This window comes from Podarcis raffonei, chromosome 1, assembly GCF_027172205.1.
Source record: "Podarcis raffonei isolate rPodRaf1 chromosome 1, rPodRaf1.pri, whole genome shotgun sequence".
Classification (NCBI taxonomy): domain Eukaryota; kingdom Metazoa; phylum Chordata; class Lepidosauria; order Squamata; family Lacertidae; genus Podarcis; species Podarcis raffonei.
Window position 1 is genome coordinate 90,223,856 of NC_070602.1, and position 27,610 is coordinate 90,251,465.

General features: G+C 42.8%; 1 protein-coding gene across 1 annotated transcript in view; it reads left to right on the forward strand.

The window, feature by feature from the left end:
• The first annotated feature begins 1,217 nt into the window (after window positions 1-1,217).
• Window positions 1,218-27,610, forward strand: part of GLI2 (GLI family zinc finger 2) — a 190,336-nt gene continuing 163,943 nt past the window's right edge. Inside the window, exon 1 of the mRNA XM_053403207.1 lies at window positions 1,218-1,883. The gene's annotated coding sequence lies outside the window, so the exon portion shown is untranslated. The remainder of the gene's footprint in view (window positions 1,884-27,610) is intronic.

Sequence of the window (27,610 nt, forward strand, 5' to 3'; positions counted from 1 at the left end):
AACACACACACACCCTTCATTCCTTGTATAGAAACTGAATGGATTGGTATTTGACTCTTGAATTGTAGAGCAGGGGAAGCTTCAGAAAAGGAGTACAAAAATGATATGGGCTACAGTAACTCTGCTACAAGGAAATGATACAAAATGTCTGGGCTTTTTAGGAGAAGGAGAGTAAAGCAGAGGACATGATAATGGTGTACAAGACTATTCAGTTTGGAGAAAGTGGGTAGAGAGGTTTTTCTCCCTTTCTCATAAGACTTGAACCTGGGCCCATTAGCTGAAACCAAATGTTGGAAGATTCTGGACAGGCAAAAGGTTTAAAGTATGGAATTCCCCCTGCTGCCACTGCCCAAGACAGGCTGGCCACCACATTGGATGACTTTAAAAGGGTTTTAGACAAAAGCATAGAGGATAAGCCTATAAATGGCTACTAGCCATGATAGCTATGTCCTCCTTCAGGTGCCAGAAGCAGTATCATAAGTGGGTTCTCCTTTCAGGCTCCCCAAAGGTCATCTGTAAGGTCAGGATGCTGCAGCAGAAGGGCCATTGGCCTGATCCAGCTGGGCTTACTTTCATCTGATGTTCTCCTCTCACTTCAGAAATGGAGGCGGGACAGCATCCTCCACCATAACTGCAGGTGCAGGGCAAGCAATGTGGCACACATGGAATTGCCATCCAACAGAAGGGAGTACATGGGAGTCAGAAGGAATGGCTGGGCAGGTGATGGTAGTGTTGAGAAACAGTGGCAAACAGACACCAGCATTCTCTGACTGAGCCAGCTGCCCCACTCTGCCCTGCACAGAATTCATTTCAGCAGCCTCTGTGCCACTACAGGCATGCACCATTTGGTCAGTGTGTTCCCCTTCACATGTTTCTCCATGGTGGGCTCCCAAGTAGCCAGAGCTAATACCTACTTGGGCAGGACCCTTCCTGACACAGGAGCTAAAAGGTGTGCCTGTTTATGGGTTGTGTGCACACGAAGTCTCCAGCTGTGTGTGCTTAACACTCATCACCTGCATCCCTTAGGAGAGATCAACCTGCCCAGCTGTGATCACCTCTCTGCTCCTTCCAATCCAACCCCACTAGCTGCGTCCCGCTTCCAACTTCGGTTATGTGGAAAAGGAAAAAGTAAAAGCGGAAGGAGAGAGAGAGATCCCAGCCTATCTGGAACAGCTCATGGTGCAATTGACGAAGGGCGGGGAGAAACAGGAGGCGCAGGCGTGGATTAGAATGAAAACAGATCAGTCAATGGATTTGGACTCCGGAGATCATCTGACTTGAGTTAGCAAACCCCAACTGGATTTCGAAGTGTGGGAGCGAGAGAGGAAAAGTTTCTTTCCCCCCTCCACCTCCTCTTTCTTTTTTAACTTTCCTCCACTGGCGGCGGCGGCGATAGTGCTGGTGGGGGAAAGCAGAACCCTCCGCTCTCGCGCGCTCTCCTCCCCCTGCTGCGTTCCTTAATTTCTCCCCGAGCGTGCGCGTCCGGGGATGTCCTACGTTGGGATGATGGATGGCAGGAGGGCAGAAACGCGGCGGCAGCCGAAGAAGCGCCCAGCACTTTTTTGAACTCTCCCTCTCTCCCTTTCCCGGACGATCCTCAATGAGCCTTCGAGAAGGAGGAGGAGGAGGAGAAAGGGGAAGCTTGCGCTCCAGCCGGGATTTTTGGTAGCGGCAGCAGCAGCACCATCAACAGCAGCAACTCCCGCTTTTCAAGAAGGGGTAGAAAAACGACGCACAAAAGGACTGCAAGCGGCAACAACCCTCCCTCCCTCCCTCCCTCCCCCCAAGCCCTGAAGTGGACGATGGGGCGCTGGATTCGCAGCCCTCTCCTGGAGCCGGAGCAGCCGCTGGCCCTGTGAAAAAGCAAACAAACTTCTCTTTGGGTAAAGTTGCTTCCCTCCGTTTCCCTCCCCCTCCCCACCCCCACATTTTGGAATGCTTCGGGATTCTAAAGCGAGTCCTTCAAGTGTCGATTGCCTCCCCCCACAGCCGTTAAAGTGTGTTTGTTTGCGTGTTGGAGCAGACGAGGGGGGTCCGCGCACTCTTTCCCGCCGCCGCCGCTCCCCCACCCTTGGTGGGTGTGACGGCAAAAGTTGGTAACAGGCGGGTCGGTGCAGCTGTGGGTTGATTGATCTGAAGCAGGGAACCTGCGCACGTGTGTCGTCTCTCTCTCTCTCTGTCTCTCTCTGTCTCTCTCTCTCTCTCTCTCTCTCTCTCTCTCTCTCTGTGTGTGTGTGTGTGTGTGTGTGTGTGAGAGAGAGAGAGAGAGAGAGAGAGAGAGAGAGAGATGGAGATGCATTTTCAGGAACTGTGGCGGTGCCTTGACTTTCCTGCTACAACTAGGCAGGAGGGGAGGAGCAGCAGCAGATGAGAGATTGACCAACGTTCGGCTTGGAATGTTGGGAGAATTCCTCCCCACGGGGGTGCGTGGGTGGTGGGGAAGGTGGGGGCTGCCCCAATACTAGTGGGGCTGCCGCTCCTTCTGGGGAGATCCGTGCTGCTTTCTCTCCTCCTCGCCTTCCTCCGCCTCCCCCCCCCCAAACCTGTGTGTATCTGTTGATTTGAAATCTCCCATCTCCGCGGAAGACGGGCGCGGGGGTGCCTGGGTGGGAGTCAGTTCCTTCCACAAGAAGCGGCTTTCCTTGCCCTGCTCCACTCCCTGCTGCTCCCACCCACGCGCCCCAACTTTCCAGGAGTTTGGCGGACATGTGACGGGCGGTGTTGGTTGCTTTTCCCTGCTGCACACCTTTTGGACTGCAAAGCGTGGCGGGGATATTTGATACCGGTATATTACGCATAAGCCAGATATCCTACGTGCATCCCCCCCTCTCTCTGTGTGTGTGTATACCAATCCCGCAGGGATGCGTGTACAGGCATTTCCCAGAAACAAGACGGTAACCTGGCGGGGGCTGTTAGCCTGCGATTATAACGGGGAGTGAGTGATCATTTATTTGCAACTTAAATTTTGGTGTGCGCGCCATTCCCTAAAATCTTTTACAGGAGAGATGGAGAGGCTCTTGGGTTTGACTTAACTCCTCGCAATTGTCTCCCTCTGGCCACTTATCCACCCCCCCCCCCCCCACTTTCCCAAAGCAATCTTTCGGCAAGTATATTTGCGAAGGAATTTCAAAAATCCACCCTGCAACTTGATCCCTGTGTGATGGGGAGCGGCATGGAGTGAGCTGGGCGCCAATCCTATTAAGGATTTGGAGAGCTGAAGGGGTGCTTACCCCCCCCCCTCCAAGAACTCAAAGGCTTGAAGACAATTGTGGAAGGAGGGAGGGAATCGTTTCTTCTTGTTTTTCTTGTTGCCCCCCCCCCCAGAAAGCCTCCACACATACTAAATTGCTGTCATTTGTTGAGATTTTCCAGGTGCACCTTTGCCTAAAATAGTTACCTGAGTTTCAAACTATTATGCTTGTGTGTGTTCCGATTCTGGCATTAAAGATGTGTTGTTTGGCCTGTTGAACACTTTCCATCCAAGTTGCACAGGGAGTCAATGTAGAGGTTTTCAGGCAGCATGATAAAGAATATAGCCAATAACAACTTTGGAAAGGGTGGAAAAAATGCAGAAGTTTCACATAGGCTATCCCTGGGGTGGGGGAGAATACAGGGACCCTTTGGAACTATAGCACTCAACCAGATAGGTGCTGAGGATCTGCAATGTTCTTGCTGCTTATGGTCCATGAGAGTGTAAAGTTGTTAGCATATTCCTCAATGTAACTCACTGAGAGCACAAGACGACTTTTAGAAGACTGTTGGTCACCTTTTATTGCAAGTGCCACAAAAATAACGTTGCAGTGGCCCATCAAAACACCACTCTTAAGGGGTGTAGAGACTGGCAAGATAAGACTTCAGTTGTAGGGGGATTCTAGCTTTGTGTGTGGATGTATGAGAGGGAGATCCCTATGGCCAAGATCCTCACAAAGAGAAGCACTCTAAATGCATAGGGCATTTGCCTTGTAATGTGAGGTGTGGTGCAACCCAATACATGTTTACTTGAAAGTTAAGTCCCGCTGTGTTCAGTTAGTTTTACTTCCAGAGAAATGTATGTGTAGAACAGCAGCTTAGCAACACAATCATATGCATTTTTACTCAGAAGTAAATGAGGTTGTATCCGATGAGAGCTTTGGCTGGATTGTGCCCATTAAATAAAAGTAAAATGCAAATGCATAAAGTAATACATCGGTTCCTTACTCTTAAAAAAAAATCGACAATGCACACAGTCTGTTATGATATCTCTTATTTTATGTAGTTTTCAAAACCTGCACATATTGGGGTACCCTTTCCACAACTGAAGCGTTTTGAAGTTTATGTATTATTGACCGTTACAGATAAAAAGAGCAGTTGTAAAACTTTCTCTCCTTTTTATGCAATAGAGGTCTCTGGGGATGTCCAAGAATTTGAAAGTAAACGTTGCACTCGCATGCTGCATAAAATAGCATTTAAACAAATATTGTATTGGCATGTCCCACAGACCCAGTGCCAAAAGAGTAGAGTAAATAAACGGTGAAATCCAAAATATACAGACGTGGAAAAGACTGATTTCTTGCAAAGACTTACTGATTTGATCTGTTTGTTCTAGCTACCTTAGATTTAAGAGAGAACCTTATGGGGGGGGCTTAAAAACAAATTTACGTACATTTTGCTGCAAGGAAAACAAATTGTGCTGCCTACTTTCACCTGGAAAAGGAAATCTTTTAGATATATAGTACATCATTTACAGCTTTATAAAATGCATGTTGATTGTTGCATATTGCTCAAGCAGTAGTCGTTAGGGTTTTGTATTAATATATCTATATATATCTTGATATTTGCCTGGAGTTATTTATATTTTGTTCAGAGTGCCAGGAAACTTTGACACCTGTCAAACTTTGACTTGCCCTCAACATAAATGGCATATTGAGTATAACTTCACATCTGGCTATATATAATCTAACAAATTACCCACAGTGGAACTTTTTGTGGGGCAATTAAAAAATAAGGCAAGTTTCCAATTTGACAACCCACCCACAATTTTGAAAAGACAGAAAATCAACTTATACTGAACTGTTTCTCTTTGGTGAACTTTTCAATCCTCTGGGGTGTGTTTGTAAAAGAGATAATCTTTAAAGCAAGGTGTGGGGGAAGATTCACTTGATGCTGAATCCTGTTGTTGCCTTAAGCACATAACTTTGAAGTGCCCAGAAATGTAACCACTGTACTGCATAGGAAAACATATCCCAGGGACTCTTTCCAACTTCCTTTTAATGTCTTTATTTCTTCATGCGTCAAAAGGGTTGTAGGTTTGGGCGGATTCATATGGATAAAAAATGGTTGCAGCTGGACATTTGTGCTTATGGTATGTGTGTTGAAGGCTGGGACATAACACTTATTTAAATCCGATGGTGCTGATTTAAAAGTGATCATTCTGATTTAAATCTAGAGGCAACTTGGAGGATATTTCCCATCTTATTATGAAAAGCTGTGCGGGCATATGCTAAGCAACTGGTGTCAAATTCTTAGCCTGTTTTATGTGGGAAGAATCTTGAGAAGCATCCTTATTTGAGCAAACTGGAGCCATTTTAGAAAGGGTGGGGTGTAAATGTTTAAAATAAACCATTCTAGAATTTATATCTGCCTTTAATGTGACAAAGTTTAAAATGCTGTCATAAATGATTGCAGAAATCAATTGCCTTTTGTTTATGCTAAACAAAATTTGAATAGCAACAAACGGTATAGAAGATACTTTTTGTCAATATAAATTGGAATGAAATATTTGAGATACTTGGCAGTATTTCCCCCCTTAATTCAGATTTCTTAAAATTATTTAGTTACTTGTTTAAAAAGCACCTGACGATGGGTTGGGTGCCGTATGTGGGTAAACTCAAAGGAGGAATCTGTCTGCTGACTTATAATCAAACATGGCACAGGTAAAGGGAAGAAGACATTTATTCTGAAAAGCAGAGCCAAGATAAAGAAGTAGGTTTTAAGCCACTGGAAGGAAAGGTAAAGGTGATGGCAGCAGAGATGGAGCTGCACAGCTGGTTCAGTCTGGCCTTTTAAAACCTGAGATGTGCAGCCCAATCCTATGCACGTCTGTTTGAAAGCAAGTAATCTGAATTCAATGTGACTTAGTCCCAAGAAGTCATGGATAGGACTGCAGCCTTACAGCCCAATCCTATACTTCTTTACTCAGACATCCTACTATGAGGGGTGTTGCTCCAAATAAAGAGTGTATACAGCTGCAATCAAAGGAAATCACACATATAGATTGTAAAATAATGTTGTGCTTCTACAGTACTTTATTTTACAATACTCACTTTCCACTGCACTGCCGCATTGTTACCAGTGCCTGATTGCTATTTAGGATCAGGATGTTTAGGAAAAAGGCTGTTCCAAGGCATTCTAATTTTAGATTATTTTGGGTTTTGATAGCATCTTAGAATCACCCTTCACGCATTCCAAGGTGCATCTTTTACACGGACAGTCTCTTTCCCAAGCACGTAAGAGTTTTGTAGAAAAGTGAATAGACATTGCTACCCCTTGCTCCCTCAACTCCTGGTGGCCTACTGTAAGCCAGTTGTTTGCACTGCATCCTGAAAGATACACAAATCCTTCAAGCTTTTTGTGCTTTCAGAAGTGCCTTGTTCACAGTGGAGTTTCCAGTACGGATTAGCGAAGAAAGCAAATTCAGCCAGCAATCACACAAAACTCTATATTTATTTGTGTAGCAAACACCCATCCATTCCTTAGAATGAGTACACTTAACAGTTTTACTCAAGTTGAAGTAGAGGGTTAAAAGGAGAAAGAGGTAATTTTGAATGGTTTGGATTTTTTTGTGTGTTTTTTTAAATACTCTTATTCCCTAAATACAGCTTCTCTAACACTTCTTTGGACTGTTTGCACTTGAGCTACTTGTTCTGTTATCTGAATTTCTATGAATGAAGTTGACTGCACTGCAGTGTGTTAATTTACTTGAGCAGTGTTTGACATACACTTGAAAGCAGGGTAAATATAGAAAAGAACTGGGGTTTATTTTGTTAGCATTTCGAAGGAAAAGCAGCAACCCAAAATTGAATCTTGAGAGTTAATTACTTCCTTTACCCACACTGCCACAGTGCAAAAACATCTTATTTAATGGTCTTTGGTTAGATACCTGCACACTTTGTGAATTCCCATTGGACACTTACAGATCTTATATAGGGCAATCATGAAAGCTCGGAACATATGGCTGCATATGTAGAACTCAAGGGTAAATTGCTGGAGATGATCTCTTCACTTTATTTGGAATACCCAATGAATGGGGAGCCAACAATAATAACAGTTTGGATAATTAACAAAAACTCTGTGTTTTGTCCAGAAATCCACTTAAAGTATACCAGAGTTAAAAGCTTTACTGGAACCTGAAGGAATGGCAGGAAAATGTCCCTGAATCTGTTAATCCTGGTGCAGTTGTTAGGGCTTTCCTTAAATAAATGAAAAAGTGCTAGGAACTGAAAAACAATAAGCCCAAATTGCAACTGAAAAAGAGGTGCCTGATAATACAAGCCTATGCATGTCTACTCAGAAAAGGTCCCATTGAATTTGATAGGACTTTTCTTCAACCTTAGTTGGTCACCAGGATCTGTACATACTAGGCATCTGGTCCTCAATCCAGAGTCTACTAATGAAGGTTAGAAGCTTTGTTTCCACACACCGCGCCCCACTCCTTCCCTTCTCGATTTACTACATTTTGTTTTAACTGGCCATTACTATTTAAGTTCTTAAGGCTGGGTGAAGCAAAATAATACAGGCCAGAGTACTAGACACTTGCTGCTATGTATCATTTCTGTTCCTTTCCCACTTTCAAGGTCTGAAAGGGCATTTAAAAGAAGCCTTAGCCCAGCTCGAGACTTTTCTCCCTGTTCCCTGCTAGGAAGGGGGAGAAATAGAGAACCCACATTAATTTTGTGCATCTGGGAGGATAAGCTTTTAAAGCAGGCTCTGGCGTTTTTGGGTTAACTTGAATAGGTTAATGTTTTAAAAAAGAGGGGGGTGGACACATTGGTGGGGAGTGGGTTTTAACTGAGTACCCAATCCCATTCATTCATTAGCATAAGAAAACCAGTTTTAGTGCATTTACTATTGTATTGAGTGAAGAGTTCCAACAGTCAGGAGGAGAAAGAAAGTGAAAAGCTGCAAAGAAATGATGGGCTATTCAGATTATTCAGCAAGCCCCCCTCCTCCCCAGCTCTTCCAGATCGGGGGATCGGGGATCTCACTTTTATCTCCCCCCCCTCCACTTTCGCCTTTCTTTTGCCTTTTTCACACGTTCACTTTTGTCAAGGTTTATTGATCACGTTTTTTTCTTCTCCGCAAATCTGTGGAAAATTTAATGAACCAAAAACAACAGTGACATAAAAGGAACTTTTAGCACCAGGGCTGAATTCTCTCTCTCTCTCTCTCTCTCTCTCTCTCTCTCTCTCTCTCTCCCCCCACACACACACATTTCAGCTAGAAATCTGCCTTTCCTCCTCATTGTGTAGTTACTGTAGGAACATACAGTAGAAACTGGGGGAAACAGCTGCACTGGTAACTGTTCATTGGGGGGGAAAGTTTGTATAATGCGTGTGACCTGACAGAAAGCCCAATTATAAATGCCTTTCTCTCTCCTTTGATACCTTTGTGAGGGTCAGATGCTAGACACTGCTCCTGCTCCTGCTCACAGGACTGCATCTGATAAAGTATTTCCTTTGAGGGGAGAATGAAGCCCATTAGTTGCCTGGCATTTCAACCCAAGTCGCAATGATTGCGGATTACCAGTCCTTATTTACAGCTCCCTCAATTGTTTTAGTGGCCTGCTCTTTGCTCGGCCCACATCTGCCCTGCCTCTGTGCTGTCTTGGCGTGTTTTATGATGCAAATGTTTTTTTGTTGCTTTACAAATAGTTTCAGTATCTGGATGATCTCAGGTGGCGTAGCTGAAAAGCAGCTTCTTTTCTCCCAGTTGGACTCAAACCCTGTAATTAAGCGGGGCTTCCAGGGCGATTATATATTTGGTTCCAGTACCCTTTCGGAGCAATTTCCCTTTAGGAAACCAGTTGAACTTTCGGCTCATTAGGATTCGCTTGTGGTTAATCTGAAAGGCTTTGGACAATAGCAATTCTTAGCCCTCCTTCTCCACCCTACTGCCTTTTCTCTTGATTGCATGAGTACCAGAATAGCGGGGAAATGGAACTGAGTATATTTGTGACAAACCACATTAAGACGCATTCACCTGGATATACTGTAGAGTAGTTCTCTTGGAGCTGTTATCTTGCTTGTTTCACAATAACTTCTGAATTCCTGTTAACTTCTTACTGTGCTTGGTCTTATATGCTGACTCCCCTAATGTGAATGTATATATTCCACTTGCATACAAGCACATATACTCCTACTGTTATAGATCTAAGCTAGTGAATGCTGGTGAGTGCAGCTATCTGTTAACATTTGCTTCTGCCTCTCTGAGAAGTCTTTTCAAGCATTCACAAAATGCACACAGGGTTGCCTCCATAAGGGATGGGAACCTGTGGCCCTCCAGATGTTGTTGGACCCCAACTCTCAACAACTTCAGCCAACATGGTCCCTGTTCGGATGATTGGAGCAAGATTTGAAGGGCCACAGATTTCTTCATCCTTAGTCCACTTTCACATGTTACCAGTTTTTTACATTCGCTCTCATATTAGTCAGTTTTCCAGCTGGATTTTTTAATAAAATAAAACAAAGGGAGAACACAGGAACACAGGAAGCTGACTTATACAGAGTCAGAACAATTAGTCCAGCAGTTTTCCAAGGTTTCAGGCAGGAGACATTTCGAGCTCTGCCTGGAGAGGCTGGGGATTAAACCAGAGACTGTATGTGAATCAGGTAGCTAAGAATGGAATGGAGGAATATACTACAGTGGTACCTCGGGGTACAGACGCTTCAGGTTACAGACTCCGCTAGCCCAGAAATAGTACCTCAGGTTAAGAACTTTGCTTCAGGATGAGAACAGAAATCTTGTGGCAGTGGCAGCGGGAGGCCCCATTAGCTAAAGTGGTACCTCAGGTTAAGAACAGTTTCAGGTTAAAAACGGACCTCCAGAACAAATTAAGTTCTTAACCCGAGGTACCACTGTATTCATTGATGAGCATATGTTGGGGATGGACAAAGGATATAACTCTCTTTACAATGGCCCCAACTTCTTAGCTTCCCAGGAGCATCTGGTTGGCTACGGTTGGAATTACCATGATGGGCCAATAGGTTACCCTTTGGTCTGGTCTAAAAAGGGAATAATTACTATGGATCATAACTTCTTAAGATAAGGGTTTGAAGCCAGAGGCTTCAGAGGTTCAACTTTAAAACCTACATCACTGGTAACAATTACTTTCAATCCATTCATGAGTGGGGCTAGGATTCTTCCCTGGAACAAATGCATAGTAAGAGAACTGGTACTAGCAAACAAAGCTTTCTCCACAGATCAGACTAAGGATGGTGGAATCACACCACCATTTTATGAGTGTTTGTGTGTTATATGAATTGATATTGTATGGCAAGTTGAACACCCTCCCCCAGGGAACATTGGTTAACTAACCTGTCTTGAGAATGGTCCAGGATAGCCAACATGGCAGTATCCAGATGTAGATGGACAATTCCCATCTTCCCTGGCCATTGGCCATGTTGTCTGCTGGGAATTTATTTAATTGAGCACCTGAACCAAGCCTGAAGTTCAAGCATCTAGAGAACTTTAAAACATGGACTGTGGTGGGAAAGAGGAGCTAGGAAGCTGGCCCAATTTACTGCACCAGAAGCTCAAATTTCCTGATCAATTCACAGTTACCTCACTCCCTAACCACTATATAAATGATGCTGGGGAAAGAACAAAGATGTTAATTTCATAATCACTTTGTTCAGCATTACAGTTTTTCCCTCCTTCCCCTGAGGCCTCAAAAGGTGGCTGTCAAAAGAGACTGAATGTTCTACAGGGCTAGACAAGTGCTGAAGTTGAAAATGAAAAGAAAATACTCTTTTGCCTGGATGTGTGGAAAGGAAAAGAGGCTCCAGCTCAAGGAGTAGAGCAGACACTTTGTATGCAGAAGGTTCTGAGGACAATCCAGTTAACAAGAGCATGAGCAGTCCCTGCAAAGCCATGGCTAGATAGAGTAGACCACTGATCACCATATCAGATGCTAGAAGGCATTATTTACCTAGATTAATTAGGCTATTAATGATGGCTTTTTAGGAGACACCTCTTCCTCTCATAGAGCTACAATTCTCAGAGTGGTTTAATTAGCCAGTCCTCCTTCCCAGAGAACTCTGGGAATTGCTGCTTTTTGTCACTAGGGGCCGGGGTCCTTAACAACACTCAGCATTCTGAGCAAATTTTTAAAAGTGGTCTGATACTGCTTTAAATGTAAAGTGGAGATGGGGGCATTGGATTCTATAGATGAATGTAATTGCCTCTTTCATCATCCTGCACCTGCCCTTAATATTTATTTTTCTGCATTCATCTGTGAAAGGAGGGGTGGGATCAAGCCCACAGGCTTCACCCCTCACTTGCCAAACTTTTACCCAAACGCAAGCAGAGCCTAAGGGCAAGCTGTGTGAGTGTAGGCTCTCTTTAGAGGTTTAGGTGAACACTCAGGTGGTGCCAGCGGGCATGATCTTTCTCTCTCAGTATTCATCTTCTACATGAATGAAGATATGGCCCTGTAGCAAATGGTTCTTTGTACCTCCTGCATGGCAGTTTTCACCACATAGACTGATGACAAAAAATGTGGGGGTAGTCAAGTAAGTTTTACTCAGAGTAGATGCACTGAAATTAATAGACCTAACCTAGTTGCGCTTATTACTTTAAATGGATATACTCTGACTAAAACTTACTTAAGTGTGACCTTTGTTGTGTTTTTGTAATGCTGTACATGAAAGTCATCAGAACCGGTAATGAGTGATTTGATTGACTGATGTTTATTTCTGAAGCTCAGGGCAGTTTATGTGGAGAGGCCATCTCCCAGTCCCATTCAGAGACCTTTGATGCTGAAACAATAGGACTGTTCAGAGACAGCCATGTGTTCAGCTAAAACAGTAGTGGGCAGGGCTTTTTTTTCCAGCCAGAACTCAGTTCTGGAACCTTTCAGGTGGGTGCCATTGCCATTATAAGAGCAAGGGAGGCGTTCATTGTGAGTTCCGGCACCTCTTTTTCTAGAAAAATAGCACTGCCGGTAGGTGACCATGTTTCTTGGGCACCATTCACCTTCGGCAAGGTGCATGGGTGCAACCAAAAGAGAGTGAAGCCACAACGCACTTTCCTATGCATACTCTTGCATGCAAACACACACAAAGGCCACAGAGAGCCCCTGATGTAGCAAGTTAGTCTCTCCATATTAAAGCATGAAGGGGAGCAGGATTAGATTCACTAGTCATTCCTCCCTGTAGTCTTGGCATTAGTCTTCTCAGTGATGAGTGTACAGCTGCTAGGCTGTGGTGGATTGGCACAATGGCAAGTGGGCACGATTCTGCTGGATTCACTGAGTGCATGGGAAGCATTCATGTAGACAGCCCTAATGATTGGTCTCATATGCTCACAGACCATACTCTTTAGATTGATCGCAAATATTGCATAACACTAAAAAAAAAACCCACTAATTTTATTAGGCTTTTATGCTGAAAAGTAGTTTGATGTCACAAATGAAAGAACATTCAAATATCCATTCCACTTACCCCCACTCTATATGAAAAGAAACCACATTAATTAACACACACACACGGAGTAATCTGTGGGGCTTTATTACAGCCCTCCTCTTCTTTTTCTTGGTAGCTGAGAAAAAAGAAAACCCTGTTGATTAAGGACATATCTGTTAAAAGAACATCAGTTTTAAAAGACTGCGGTTCCTTTTCAGAGGGACCCTTAGTGAGCCCTTTTTGTGTGCGGAGGACAATGCAATAAGTCAGACAGGACTTTTTGAGCTGCATCTGTAAGGAACTGTAAGGGCCCCTGAAGTACACTTGTGTTAAGTTGAATTGATTGAGATTTAATGGCCGTTAGTGGCTATGAATGGTAATGATTTTCTTGAGTGTCTTCAGTGCGCTTGACATTAATAACTGGTGGACTTGTATATGTGCATGAACCAACTGCATGATTTACTTATAGAGATGGTTTCGCCCACCCTCCTTTTTCATAATTTAGTTGTTTTGATGGTTTGTTGGGGGTTTTTTTTGTAAAAAACAACAACAACATTGGCTTCAAGGAGCATGTACATCTTGTCAATTTAATTTTGTCCTCTTGATATTTCACCCGCTTTCCAGCATAAATCAAGCCATTATATAGCCGGGTGTGATGAATTTGTTTTACATGCCATCGTGAATTAATGTTATGCAAATGGAAGCTTTACAGGTACCGTGATTTACTTAATAACAAGTTCCAATATTTAGGCTCATTCATTTTGTTTTGAAGGTTTATAGGTTGTATACGTGTGTGCCTATGCGTGTGTGTGTTTGCACACAGGTACATAATTACTTTTTCAAATGTGAGATTTGTGTGTGTTTGCTGTGTAAGCACATATTGATGGTTGTGAATCATGGTTGTAACATGCTTTGCCTACCAAGGCATTTCAAAGAGGATATTCAAATACTGTGTGGGGGTTTGAGAGAGAGAAAAATGGCACCCGTGATTATTTTAGGTAACATTATGAAGAGGCATCCCTTGTATATCATTTGAAGCTTTTCTTGTAGGTCACTTAGGTAAACAGCAGTTTTTTATTCTTTCTATACTCACTATGAAGGCTAGCCTAAGACAATCCATGGAAGTGCCATATATTCAGAATGCTTTGAAAAATCTGCAAGAGCTCTAAGAATCTCAGTCCAAGGGTGGGTGTCTATATTATTGCAGATTTTCCAACTGATCATACCCCCACCTGTTCTTACTCAAGGTTAAGGACAGTGGAGAGTGACACCTGACACATAAATACACCTCAAATTGCTGAAGATGAGAATAAATTTTTAGCTTTGCTTTCAAAAACTTGAGGTCTTGCAAATCCAATGATTGACAGTCTTTCAGTCTGTCATTTTCCTTCTCCAGATATACAGACACAAGGCACCTTGGCTTGATACATTGGTCGTGTTTGGGCTTGTGACAATATATTCTGGTCTTGATATTTCAGTGGCCTCAGGCTCAAGGTTTTAAGTCTGGTTTTCCCTGTCCATCTAGTATTAAGTCTGTGACAGTTTCTAAAACTTGCAATAAAGTTAAGAATACAAATAAAGTGAACAGTTTGTAAAATTCAGGACAAGGGTCCAAATCAGTCAGCAACTTGACCAATAGAAGCCCAAGGAAAATAACTGAGGGTTGTCTAACAACACATCTTACCATGTGCTCTGCTTTTGAATGCAGCATTTGTTCCAGGCGATTTGAACAGAAATGGATCCCCGTGCATTTTGTCTGCTGTTAACACATCAACATTGGGCGCATGTGATTATGAATCATACCTATCACCCAGATGCTGGAAGCTTGTCTGGACCTGGAACAGGCAAATGCAAATTGGATGCTGGGGGGATACTTGTAGAGCAGGATACTGTAATAAGGCAGGATGGGTGATCACTAAATAGCCTTAAAAGTTATACAATAGATTTAATCAAACAATAAGCAAAAGAACATGCAAAACTTGTGAGGGGGAGGGAGTTGCACCGTTGGAAACTGGCTATTTGTGTGTGAAAGGGAGAGTATAGGAAAACTGGCAGTTCTTAAATACAGTAAAATATTGCTTATCCGGTGCCGTCTAATCCAAACACTTCCTTGTTCTTTATGGACACACTTCACTGCAAACTGTCCTGCTTTATGAACCCTCTTTTGGACATCCCGTTGTAGCAGACAAACTTCATGTTCTCCCCGCTCTCTCCCTCTCCCTCACACACCCCAAGGACATCGGGGATTTCTATTGCAACTTGTTTTGCCCTTCACCTCCGAGGTGACTACCCTAGAGTAGATGTAGTGCCTTATTTTCTTCCGCTGCGTGTCATTACTTGCTAAATTAAAAGCTGTGTTTCCTATACCTTCTGGGTGTACTAAAACCACCCATCCTTAAGAACGGTTGTGTAACTCTTGCTGTGTATGGGCTGGAGGAGCGCTCAACCCCTAGTGGAGAAGTTCAAACAAAGTGCATTGCTGCAGGGGCCGCTGCTTTTATTGGCCAGCTTATGCTCAATGTCACACCTTCTTTGTTCCTTTTTATATCAGTTGCGTGATACCATCACACAGGGACGTGGTGGGCACCCTGTGCTGCTTCGCCATCTATTTCCTCCTGGCGATTACTCTCTCCTAAGCATATTTGCATCAAAGACACAAGTTGGCATTTTTAGGTTGCAAAACTGCAGCGTATGGCATCCCCATCTTCTCACCGGCTAACTGCATGACAAATTAGGGGTGTCATGTTATCGCATTCTTTGTCCTCCATTGAGTTCTGCTTTAGCATTATGTTTATTCTGGGCACCAAATGATTCCTAAAGGGCTCATGATCTAAGGAATGAATGCACAATTTCCTGCACTTACAAGTAATTGAGGGTCTCAGAGGAATCCTGGGGAACTTAATTCATTATCAACTGATAATACTTTCTAGAGTCAATATGCCCAGGTAGGTCTTACGTGCATCATTACAAATGCATCCCAGTAATCACTCGAAAGAGTTCAAACAACTGCCGAGTTGGAGGCATCTGGGAAACATGTGGGATCACTGCTGAGCTTAGACTGGCACCATCCAAAGAGCAATGAGAGAAGCTGTCAGGTGCAGTTAAATACCATCCCACTATACACTTGTCATCAGGGCCACTGGAACCCTAGATTTCTATATACTCAGCGGGAAACTGATTTTATTTTAAAGAGAAGCATGGAAACTGAATAAACCATATTTTTAGTGCATTTGTGAGCTTCTCTCTTCTGATCTGATGCCTGTGCTCCTTTTGTCCAGCATTTGCATTGACGCCATTTGTAAGAAGAACCTGCACTTCTTTCAAGATGCTATCTATATGTGTGATTGAAACAGCTCAAGGTCTGAGCACAGTTGCGGAGGGCATATAAACGCTAATAAGAGATAATTGATTTTCAGACCCTGTTAAGACTTAGTGACTTAAAATACGAGTTACTTCAGGGGCAACTGCTGGTCTTGCAACCACAAGTAAATTTAGAGGTGCCATTCGTGAGAACGGGCACCTGTGCCTCCATAGGGATACTGTCTTCATCAACACAATCATGGGAATGAACTTGTTCAGCAGGATGGAAAGCCCCCATGAGGATGTTCTGACACCATTTCCACATCTAAATCCTTAAAAAAAAATCTCATTAGATGAAATCAGAAATTTTAAGCATATCTATGCACATTTCTCAGATGTGCCCCATAACAGACCCTAAATTTAGCGCCCCCTCCTCTTTTTGACAACATGAGGTTTTTATCTTCTGTCAAAATTCACAGTATTCTGTATTGAATTAAATGTTTATTAATGGGTAAATAAAAACCTCATTCGAAAAGCCTCGGACTTGAAAAGTGCTCATAGCTTCCAAGTGTTGTTAAATCAGAACGTCTTCACCCAGCTTCCCTTCATTTCCTTACTGCCTACATTATGCCTCTTGGTTTCTCACACCACCAAGAGCTCCCCAGTCCTCACTAACTTCTTTAGACCTGCCCGTACAGCATTGTCTTTTCAGATGAACCTGCCAGCCTTTAAATCAGCCGAAGATCCTCAGTCCTGCAGCCTGTTGTTAAGGACTCATGTGGCAGAAGCAGCACATGTTCAGGTTGTGTTTTTGATTAACTCCTCGGCATTTCTCAGAATGCCCCGCCCATTTCTCAGAATGCCCTTGTAGAACATTCCTCCAGGATGGCAAAGGCCATTGTGGATTATGTATATAGTATGTTGGTCAACGTGAGTTGCCTCTGACACATCCACAACTTTACACAGTATTGACTTCTGATTTGGATAAACTGGAGTTCTGTAAATGTGAAAATGAGGTTTTTATTCAGAGACGCCCTTTCCAGCTAGACAACAAGCTATTCCCAGAACTCCAGGATAATTTGAGAGTGGTCTCTAATGCAGAGTGAGGAAGTGTTGATTGGAACTGGAACTAGGGAGAGGCCTGGTGGGGTCATGTAGGTGGGAAACTGTCATGTGGGTGAGACTCTTGGATCTCTGCAAGCACACAACGAATGAACTTGCATACCTGGGAGAACCAAATGGGACAACTGAGGTTTTAAATGTGCATGTCGGAAAATAGGGTACCATTAAACTGTCCCATTATACCTTTTGTAACTTTATCATGCTGGGCACTCTGCATATATCAAAGCCACCTGAGCAGTGCTCTTCCCCCCTCCCCTCCCCACTTCCTCAAGTTCTGATGACATCTGCTAGTGACAGATGCTTTTTGATAAAGCCATCAGATCAACATGCCTTTGGAGATACCAGGCAGGCAGGTCTCCATGTTGGTACTTGCAGACTAGAGAGGGATCCAAGAGTCTTTCTTTAATCACCTTCTCAAGTAGAGAATTAAGCTCTGCGTTTCAATGGCTGTGCTGCCAAAAGGCTTCTTACGACAAGATCTAACATAGTCCCTGTGTCTTCTTTTCTTCTTGTTTTAAAGAGCCCGTTTCATTTTAATTATGTGAAAAAAGGAACTGGAGCATAAACTCAAATGAGAACAATGACTAATATCATATATGGTACATAAACTTGGATTTTATAGCCCTTCCCTTCAAATGTTATTTGGAGCTTTTCGGCTCCAGCGTTTGTGATGATTTCTCAAATCAAAACCAGAAATCCGAACTTTTGCCAGACCACAGGCTCCTTAGCGCCAGACTTGGGAGACAAGCACCACATGTTTTGGTATGATTTGAAAGCAGAACATGTGTTATTTTTAACCCTCCCCCTTCCCTTCCCATTCCAGCTGCATAATCCCTTCCCCTGCTAATCCAACAGATTAGCTTCAGTGAAAGCATTGATGATTTTTAGCAACCCACTCCTGAGCTGCAATGGCAAAGCAGCCTACGTGCAAGAGACTGTTAGCCTGATTGTATGATATCCCATCAATTGCTCAGGTAAAGATGAAAACTCTCTGTTGGGTTTTCAATCTGCCTTGAGCAGGACGGAGCCTCTTCTGCTATTAATCAGAATGGCGTCAGATTCATGTGGGAGCCCATATTGTGATTTAAGATCAAGAACTCCCAGAGAACTAAACACATATTATAATTTTCTCTTATGGGATATAATTTGTTCCAGTTTGGCTTTAGATCTGTACTATTGTTTTCTAAGTTCCATGTGAATGTTGCTGTTGGAACGACTATATTGTAGCCCTTGAAGCTGGAATCCTATACACACTGACCTGGGAGTAAGGGCCCTTTGCACCCAGTGGGGCTTCCTTCTGAGTAGGCAAGTAGAGGATTGCTCTGCCCATTGCACTCAATGGGGATTACTTCTGAACAGGCTTGTCTAGGCTTGCAGTAACAGTCTCTGAGGTGTTCATAAAAGGCGCAGGTTGTGTCTTGAGATACTTCTCTACCCACCCACCCCTGTTACTCCATCTGTTGTGAAATAATGCAAAAAGACCCTAAATACTCAGAAATCCTTGAATATCTCCAGACCCCAAAATTATCCTGAAGCAATGTGGTTGCAAAATGCTTCTGCCTAACTTGTACAACAAGGCAAAAGCTTTATATTTTTGTGCCAGCATTAAACCCATGCTGAATATTCTCATTTTAGGGCATAAACTGGAAATTTTGGTGGGAGAAACAAAAACTTTTGTTCCTGAGGGGAACAAAAACTTAATTTTTCTCAATCCAGTTTACTTCCATTACTCCCCCCTTCTGTGCAATTGGGGCTTCCTTGTGAGTTAGTCACATGAGTGATTCTACCAAGAGGAGGTCATGCAGTACATAAGATGACATCACACAGTTACGTAACCAATCAGGTTTGTTTACATGATGATGTCACTGTTGGCAAGTGGGGGCAAGTCAGAATGAGGCCAAGTAAATTAATAAGCTAAAGGAGGGGGGTGTTCAAAAAATCCCCATGCAAGTAAAATGCTTTTTAGTATTCCCAATGACGTTCCTGAAAACTGAGTAGTTTTGGCTTAGCTTTCACCAATATCACTGTAGCTTAGAGACCAGTGGCTAAGAACTTTTGTCTATCACACCTTACTAGTGTTGGGCATCAGACAGTGGGCAACAGTGCCTGCTTCATGTTAGTAAATAATTATAGGCCTGTGGGGGCCAAGTCCCCCCTCCCACACACAATATGTAGTTTGGGCACAAAGGGCAAATGTCACATGTTCTCGGGAAAACAACAAGAGTGCAAAAAGATTGTGATATGTGGGAAGAGGTGGGAGAGAGGAGGGGAAATCTACCAATGTTCTGTGAAAAAAATGGTGGGAGATGCAGTAGACCCCAAGGCTGAGCACTCTTGGTGGAATTTCACTCTCTTGGATGTCCAAGCTGAACCTGCTGGGCATCCATAGTAGATGATCTCAATCCTTAGCAATGTCAGTCTGGTGCAAAAACTTTCGCACAGCACGCAATTGTTTAAATTGTGGTTTTACAACTCATGAACTATTTTAAGGACCGTCCGGGTAATATTTGTTCAGATCACTTAATTAAAGCTAACATGTAGCAGGACTTTTCTTTTTAATTATTATTTTTACATGATGGAAAAAGCAGCTAGAGATTTATGACAGGCCAGGTGTTGGACATATTCCAGGTCAGGTTATGAGCTTACATTATGTGCTGTTCTTTTTATTTTTATATGGCCATTAAGCAGTTGCTTAATAAGCAGGTAAGTAATGTAATGAACTGTGTGTGGATCGAAACCTGCACCTGGGGGGTTTCATGGCTCTCTTGGTCCACTTTACACATTTGGGACATTAATAATCGGAATTTTCCTTAGGGCAAATCAGTACTCGGGAATGACTAGGAGTGCATGAAAAGGTGGTTGTGCTTCAGCCTTATCAGTATCAATGGGGCAGGTTAGTAATGATAAACTTAAACCCTATTTAGTTGGATATATGAAACTGCCTTGTACTATATCAGACCATTGGTCCATCTAGCCCAGTATTGTCAACTTTGACTAGTAAACAGCTCTCCAGAATTTCCAGCAGAGGTTCTTTCCCATCCCTTGCTACCTGTTTTAAGTTGTCAATTTCCAGTCTGCATCAACTTCACATGTGTTCCTTCATGAATCCATTCTGCCTCCTTTTTAGCGTCTGTTTTTCTTTTTAAAAATGCACAAAAATGCACATGAGTTTTGTACACATTTGCAAGCAATGCCCTCCCCACAAAATTCACATTTTATATGCTTTTTCAGTACTTTTTTGAGCTGAGAACTGCAAAAATCAAGAGATAATTGTGTTCCGCTCTAGGAGACGTGGATCAGGTTCATTCCCTTAAATATGCAGACTGAAAGCAATCCTCAGGCATCTGTAGCTGTAGTCCTCTTCCTAATTTCAATGTGCCCTAAATGTGACTAACTTTCTTGGAATCAAAGCCAAAATGTTTTAGTGAGAATGATAATTAGTTGCGTGACAAAACTTGCAACACTACTAGACATTTATTTTTTTGTTAAGCACACAACTTTCCAAATTCTGCTTCTGGATGACTTTTTGAAACCAGACATCTTCTTTCAGCTAGTTTGGAGCCATTTCATATTAATAACTATAAAGAAATCATCACTGTAATTAATAAGAGACAAGTATTAAGCCAACACCCTAAAATTTGAGAGAAGTTCAAAAAATCTGGATCCATTTGCACTCAGAAACAGGATTTTTCTTTTCTTTGCGCTTGCTCAAAGCAAGATAGCACATGTCTTATCAGGAATCCACTTTAAAATATTATTTGACTTTAGGGACTTTGGTTAGAATCCAGGATTATTTTCCCCATCAAAAGTCTGCAGAGACACAGACAGACCTAAGCGCTCTTGCTGTTGACACTTCAGAGCAGATTTCCTGCCAAAGGCTAATGTATTGCTATCAATATTATGCACTGTTGAGACTTAAAATAATTGGCGGCATTGTGCAGTGGGACTTTTTGTCTTAACGTAGATATATGAAAGGGCATGTCAAATATTGTACATTACTGGCTTCCTTACACTGGCTCTACATAAGCTTGTGAGAACTGCCCACTGGAATAGACCATAAGAGAAGCTTCTCTAGGCTCACCTAGTCCAGCAACTTGTTCTCATGGTGGCCAACCACATGTTTATGAGAAGCCTGCAAGCAGCATCCGTTACCCTGCGTCAATCAGCAGCCATTCAGGATTTCATGGATAGCCAAAGAATGCTCTGATAAGCTACTATGAACAGCACAAAGCTATAGTAATGCCTTGCTTGCGTTACAAAGCTTGTTCAGAGTCCTAAGACTGGGCATGTCTACCATTCTCTAGTCTACCCACTGCTAAAAACTCCCTGTTTGACCTCTATGTAACCTTGCATATGTAACCTTCCTGAAAATGTGCCACCTGACAGTCATTGTATGGGCTGTTACTCCCTCATGCAGTACATAATTCAGTGACTTTGACCATATATGACCACTCATTATTTACAATGCCAACAGAGCTGCTAAATATGGCATTTAACAGTGGCTTCCCTGCTCCCTCCTAATAAAAAGATTCTCTCTGAGTAGGGGAAATAACAGATGTTGATTGATATGCCGTGCAAATGTGTGTGTGCGTGTTCATCCTGTAAATACACAGGTATGGAAACGGGTGCACTTCCTTACCATGTTTTCCCAATGGAAACCTCTGCATGTTTCCTTTGCCCTTCAGACAATATGGTGCACATATTTTCCTCAATGGAGCTGAAAGTAACATATGAAGTGATCTCAGCAGAGCAAGTAACACAGATTTCTCAGTGCAGGCGGGAGACAGCATGTGTGGTAAAGCACAGGCAAAGCACTGAAGTAGACAACGTATTTAAAACCCATTATGGAAGACAGTTTTAGCTGTGGATCTAATTTGTGATCTAAGCCAGCCGACACTTTCATGTTTGTTTGCCTGTCTCCCCCCACCTTCCTTTTCATGGAAGAGCCTGAATTACTGGTGTGGATGTTAAGAGCTACAGCTGCATTTGTTTCTCTAATTACATGAATCTCCACCATCCAGCTTGTGCAGAAGATAAACTACCATTTTGCCAGAGATGCTGTAGCTTGATTTAGATCCCTCTTTTTGCCTCGTTTCCTCAATTGAGGTTTTCAAGATACAGTACGGAAAAGCAAGGTGCGATCTAGGAGGCACACTTTGGGGCTTCCTGGAATCCAAGAAAGCAGCTCTTCCCTTTGGCCTGCACAAAGGATGTTTTAAAAGGACTGGCAGGCGGTTATGGGCAGCCTGTAAGAGAGTGAGCCTTTGACCTCCGTTTGCATTTCAAGTGGAGCGAAAGGATATTGAAGCAATGGGGGTTTCTGAAGCAAAAGTGAAGGTACTGCATTGTAAGTTTCATAAAAGACGTGGGGCTTGTTTGTCCCCATTTCTTTGAAGCAAAGTGGAAGATTCCTTGGTCTGAACAAAGAGCAGAATGGTCCACTTTGATTCCTCTTTGCTCCAAAAGTGCCAACTGAACTAAACTCAAAATGGCAACGGTAGAATACCCCAGTGGCCAGAAGTGCAAGATCTGAAACCTTGAAAGGCCCAGATCATTATGACTTCCCACTGTGTGGCTGAAACTTTTTATAAAGGTGAGGAGGGGAAAGAGCAAACTCTTGGATTCTTTTTTTAAAAAAAACTTTTACCACCAAGTTCTTCTCTTTTTCTCCAGTGTCATGAAATCCTCATTTTATTAGTGATTGTAGTTTACTACCTTTGTTCTCCTGACTATCTCAGGCCAAATGAAGAAAAGAGGCGCCAAGCTTAAACTGAGGAAAGGTATTGATTGTCATTTATGATTACATTTTTATCCCACCTTTACTCCAAGCAGCTCAAGGTGGCATACATGGTGCTTCCCTATCCTGCTTTGTCCTCACAACAAGCCAATGAGGTAGGCTAGGTTGAGAGATTGTGACTGACCCAAGGCCACCCAGTGAGCTTCATGGCTAAGCGGGAGTTTGAAGCCTGGTCTCCCATGCCCTAGTCCAAACACTCTAACCACTAAACTAACCACAACTTCAATGGAAGTTGGCTAGAAAAAGCCTGAGTGAGCCAGAAAGAGTATTTGACCACTAAGACCATGTGTAGAGCAGTGGTTTTCCAACTGGGTGCTGTAGAATAAATGTGCTTTGAAGTTGAGATAGGGTGGTCATATGTCCTGTTTTACAGAAGATGGTCCCCTATTTGAGGACTGTTCAGTCCAAGTCTGGTATAAACATAAGGAGCCTATGAAGGGAGAGTGAGCAGGAACCTTGAAGTTGCCCATGAACAGTTACAGGCAGCTGGTCAGCAGATAGAGCAAGTACAGAAGTCATCTGGTGACTTCTTCACTGTGATATGACACATTGTATTTCTATTTCTATTTAAATTATTTCTAAATTTGCATCTATACATTAAGAATGAGGTGCCCTACAGGCAAGACTACCTACCCATTGTCTCTGTGCATGAGTCACTGCTCGGGGTATGCCTCTTTCCCGTTTTTTGTGTGAGTCAAGTGTGCCTCCAATTATAATTCCAAGCAGCAGCATGCCTCTGTTTAAGGAACACTGGTGTACAATGGAATCATGTGCTCTGGGAGGGACTTAAGCAGCATCTGGAGAAGCATCTGGCAGGCAAGCTTTAAGTAAGGGATGGGGAATGCACAACCCACAGGCCAGATCCAGGCTGGGAAGCAATTTTGTCTGGCTCTTAATGAAGCTCAAGTTTTAATCAAGATGTGAAAAGTGTCGTCTGCATTTTCACTCCCCAAAGAAAAGAAAAGAAAAAAACCATTTTAAAAAGTTTGTGAGAGATTCAAGTTCATGCACTAATCGTACATCTCCCTGTGATTTTGTGTGCAAGGCTGACTTTACGGTGGAGCTTGACTTCTCATTTAAAGGCTGCATTGTGTAGCAAAGACTCTCTTAGCCGCTGGACCACTGCCCAAAGAGCTGAGGGACTCTTGGCTGGGCAGAAGTTGGTCACCTCTAATTTCTCAGTGCTTTGACCAATTGGAGGGCCATGTGTGTTAGCAGAGGTGAAACAGTGCACACATTTGACCCACAGAGATTGGCAGGACTGAAAGAACATGTCTGACCTCCAAAATTACAGCCAATTATAAATGGTTTATTGATTTGTTTTATGTTTTGCTTTCCTCAACTGCTTCTGTGGTTTTAAAAGAAAATATAACAATATTGATGGAAATGTTGTTTGTTATTTTTAAATGGGCCGTTACTTGGTTTCTGGAAAAGTGGCATGTAAATATTAAATCAAATTGCCTATCTGGCTCAGCTCAAAATGGCGAACACGTCAGCCTGTGCCTTGCCATAAAACTACGTGGGGAATGGAGTATGGTTGTCCCACTTGTATTCGCCACACTTTGCTTTGTTTTGTTTTGGGGGAAGTCTAATAATAGGATTTTATAAGGTATAGCTAAGTCAGCAGTTCTCAGAGTGGTTGTAGCCTCGTGGCCACAAGTATAGTCAAAGTAAGATCATGGTGGCCACAATTCTGAAAGATAATGTGTTTTCTGTATACCTGTAATGGGACGTTCTTGGCGTTCGGAAGCTTGTGGATTTTGCCGCAACCTGATAACTATCAGCTTGTAGTAAAAGGCTGGCTTTTTCATGGGCGTTTCACCAGTGTTTTGGAATCCTCTCCCTGCTGAAATACGAGAGCCCTGTTGGTATTGACATTCCCCTGGCTCCTGAGGGTACACACCTGCTTACACAAGCATCCCCCTGATCTCCTGACATGAAGTGCCTGTTTTAATTGTTGTTTTAACTGTTATGCCGTTTTAATGGGCTTGTTTATTATGCCTTTTAATTATGGATGTTTTACTGATGTGATGAAATCGTTTTACTATATATTTTAATTATGGGTAGCTATATTTTTATAATTGGTTTTATACTTTTGGTTTATTTTTTGATGTTAGCTGTTACTTGTTTGGGAATTGCCTTGGTATTTCTTCTCTAAATGAAAGGTTGTATATAAATCCTAATAATAATGTTATGAGTTTGTGGGTGCCGGCACAATCCTAGCAAGTGTTAAAAGCTATTCAAGCCAGGCTAGCGTCCTGATGAGGTAACCGTCTGGGTGATGGACCATTAAGAGAACAAGAGGGAGGGGCAGCAAGTTAACTCCTTCTGAAACTACAACCCATTCTCTTCACTCCATTAATTTGGATGAGATGGGAGAACAGGGGAATACACTGAATACGGGGTGCCAGGGTGTTCCTCACAAGGGTATTTCCCAGTTGTAGCTAATTCTTTTGCCTGTAAGTCAATAGACCAAATGAAGTCCTCTGAAGATCAGGGGGAAAGGTTTGACATTTGCACGAAATGCCCCTGGTGAGCACATTTGAGAAATCACCGTCGAGGTTTGAAAGTAGAAGTAAAGATTCACTTACCCCCATTGAGTTTCCTAGTTGCAAACTCCCAGCACATTGAAATGCCAGCTAAAGTGAAGCAGTGAAGGATCCTGTGTGATAACTGGCCAGTGTTAAAGCAGTGAGTCACAATTCCAAAAGGGGAAATGGCAAGAAGCTGATCCCAGCTGCATGGATGTCCTGGTAGAACCAGTCTGGTGCTCTTACTGGTGCATCCATGCAGCTCTGATCTCAGTGCTGCCACATTCCTCCTCCTCCTCCTCCTCCTCGTAAACAGCAGTAATGCTACTGCTAGAAAGCTATTGCAACTCTACCCCACCAGGTGAACCACAATCCAGTAACAGCTGGGAGTAAGCACAATTCAGCTCCTAGGAATTTACCTCTGAGCAGACATGTATTAGGATTGTTATGTAGGTTGTGTTGAAAACTATGGGCTTTAATTTAGTCATGGTCATCGTGTTCCAACAATTTCAGTCCACAGATAACCTTTTAGCTGGGCTGGAGCTCCTACCAACAACTCAGATGTGTGATTAATGGGATGCTCTTGAGAATAAAGCGCTGAAGAATTCAGCACAGATACCATATCCTGGCTCACATCAGATTATTATCTATTTAACACTGACATGATTCCTTATTTGGCAGTGTTATTCATGTTAGAAAGTTCCACCCCCTGAGTAAAATATTCATGAAACTATTCAGATGTCCAAGTATGATGTATATCCAGACCTCCCTTGTTCTGAGTAAGATTTTTTTTCCTTCTCCCCCTTCTTCCTGTGGTTTAGACATTATGAAGCCTGAAACCAGTTTAAGCCAAACTTTATGATGTGAAAATTAAGTTTTCTCTTGTAAGCTGCAGTTTGTCAAAACAACAGCATACATTCCAAGCCAGGGCTGCGATTTGGCAGGCTAGGAAGAGTTCTCCCTCTCCTGCTGAATATCTCTACAAAATGGAAACCTGGTCTTTTAGCTCTTTGTCAGTTTTGATGCATTCCCCTCAACAGCTGGGATCAGCTTCTTGCCATTTCCCCTTTTGGAATTGTGACTCACTGCTTTAACACTGGCCGGTTATCACACAGGATCCTTCACTGCTTCAAAGCTCCTCTCTTTTGGCTGAAGTCTTTGGGATCTGTTCAAGGACTTTGTGTGTCTCCCAAACAGATTAGATTAGAACATGGTTGCCTTTTGTATCATGGCGGCCAACCCCAAATATTACAAATACTCATGAATCAGGCACTTTAAGATGATTCATTCAGCTTTTCGTTGGCGTAATATTTTTTAATAAACAATTATTATTAATTCTTCTTTATAGTTTGACTTGCACTTCCAAAATAAAAAGAAAATGCTGCAGAGTCATGAGGTTCTATCAGTGATCATAAAAACTAGTCTTGCTTGACTTAGGCTCCATCTGCACTATACTTTTAAAGCAGTATGATAGCCTTCTAAACAGTCATGCCTTCCCCTAAAGTTTATTAAGGGTGTTGAGAGGCACCAGGAAGGTCTTATTCTCCACACAGAACTTCAGTTTCCAGATAGACTGATCATTAGAATGCTCTGTGAAACGTAACTCTCTGAGAATAGAGGAGTATCCTAGGAACTCTCAGCACCCTTAAGAAACTACAGTTCCCGGGATTCTTAGGGCGAAGCCATGACAGTTTAAAGTGCTATGATACTGCTTAAACCATAGGAAGGAATGGTACATTTGTAGAATCATTCAGTGAATAACATCCATGGGCGTTGGGTAGAGAATTGTGTAAGGGCATCAGAGTGCCAGTTCTTTGCAAGCTCAATTTGCCAGGGTGTGATTGAATCCCCCCAGCAAAATAACAACAGTCTGGAAGCCCCCTCAGCCTGGATCCAACCCAACATATTTCACATCACACTGGAAAGTGTAGTATCGCACAACATGGGAACAGCAGAAACCACAATTTTTACAAGGAACCGCTGCATTCCCATTTGTGCCCTTTGCCATATGCTTAAATATTTTACAGTAGAGTTAGAAAATGGTCTATTGTGCGTTTAGGGAAAGTTACAGGCTTAGCCAGATGAGCTGTCAGCAAAGTCCTCTGTTATTAACATTTCATTGAGACCTGGGAGAAACATGCTATGTCATGTGTAGGAATGAATTACAGGCTGTGAGGCTCAGCAACATGCAAGTTACAGTA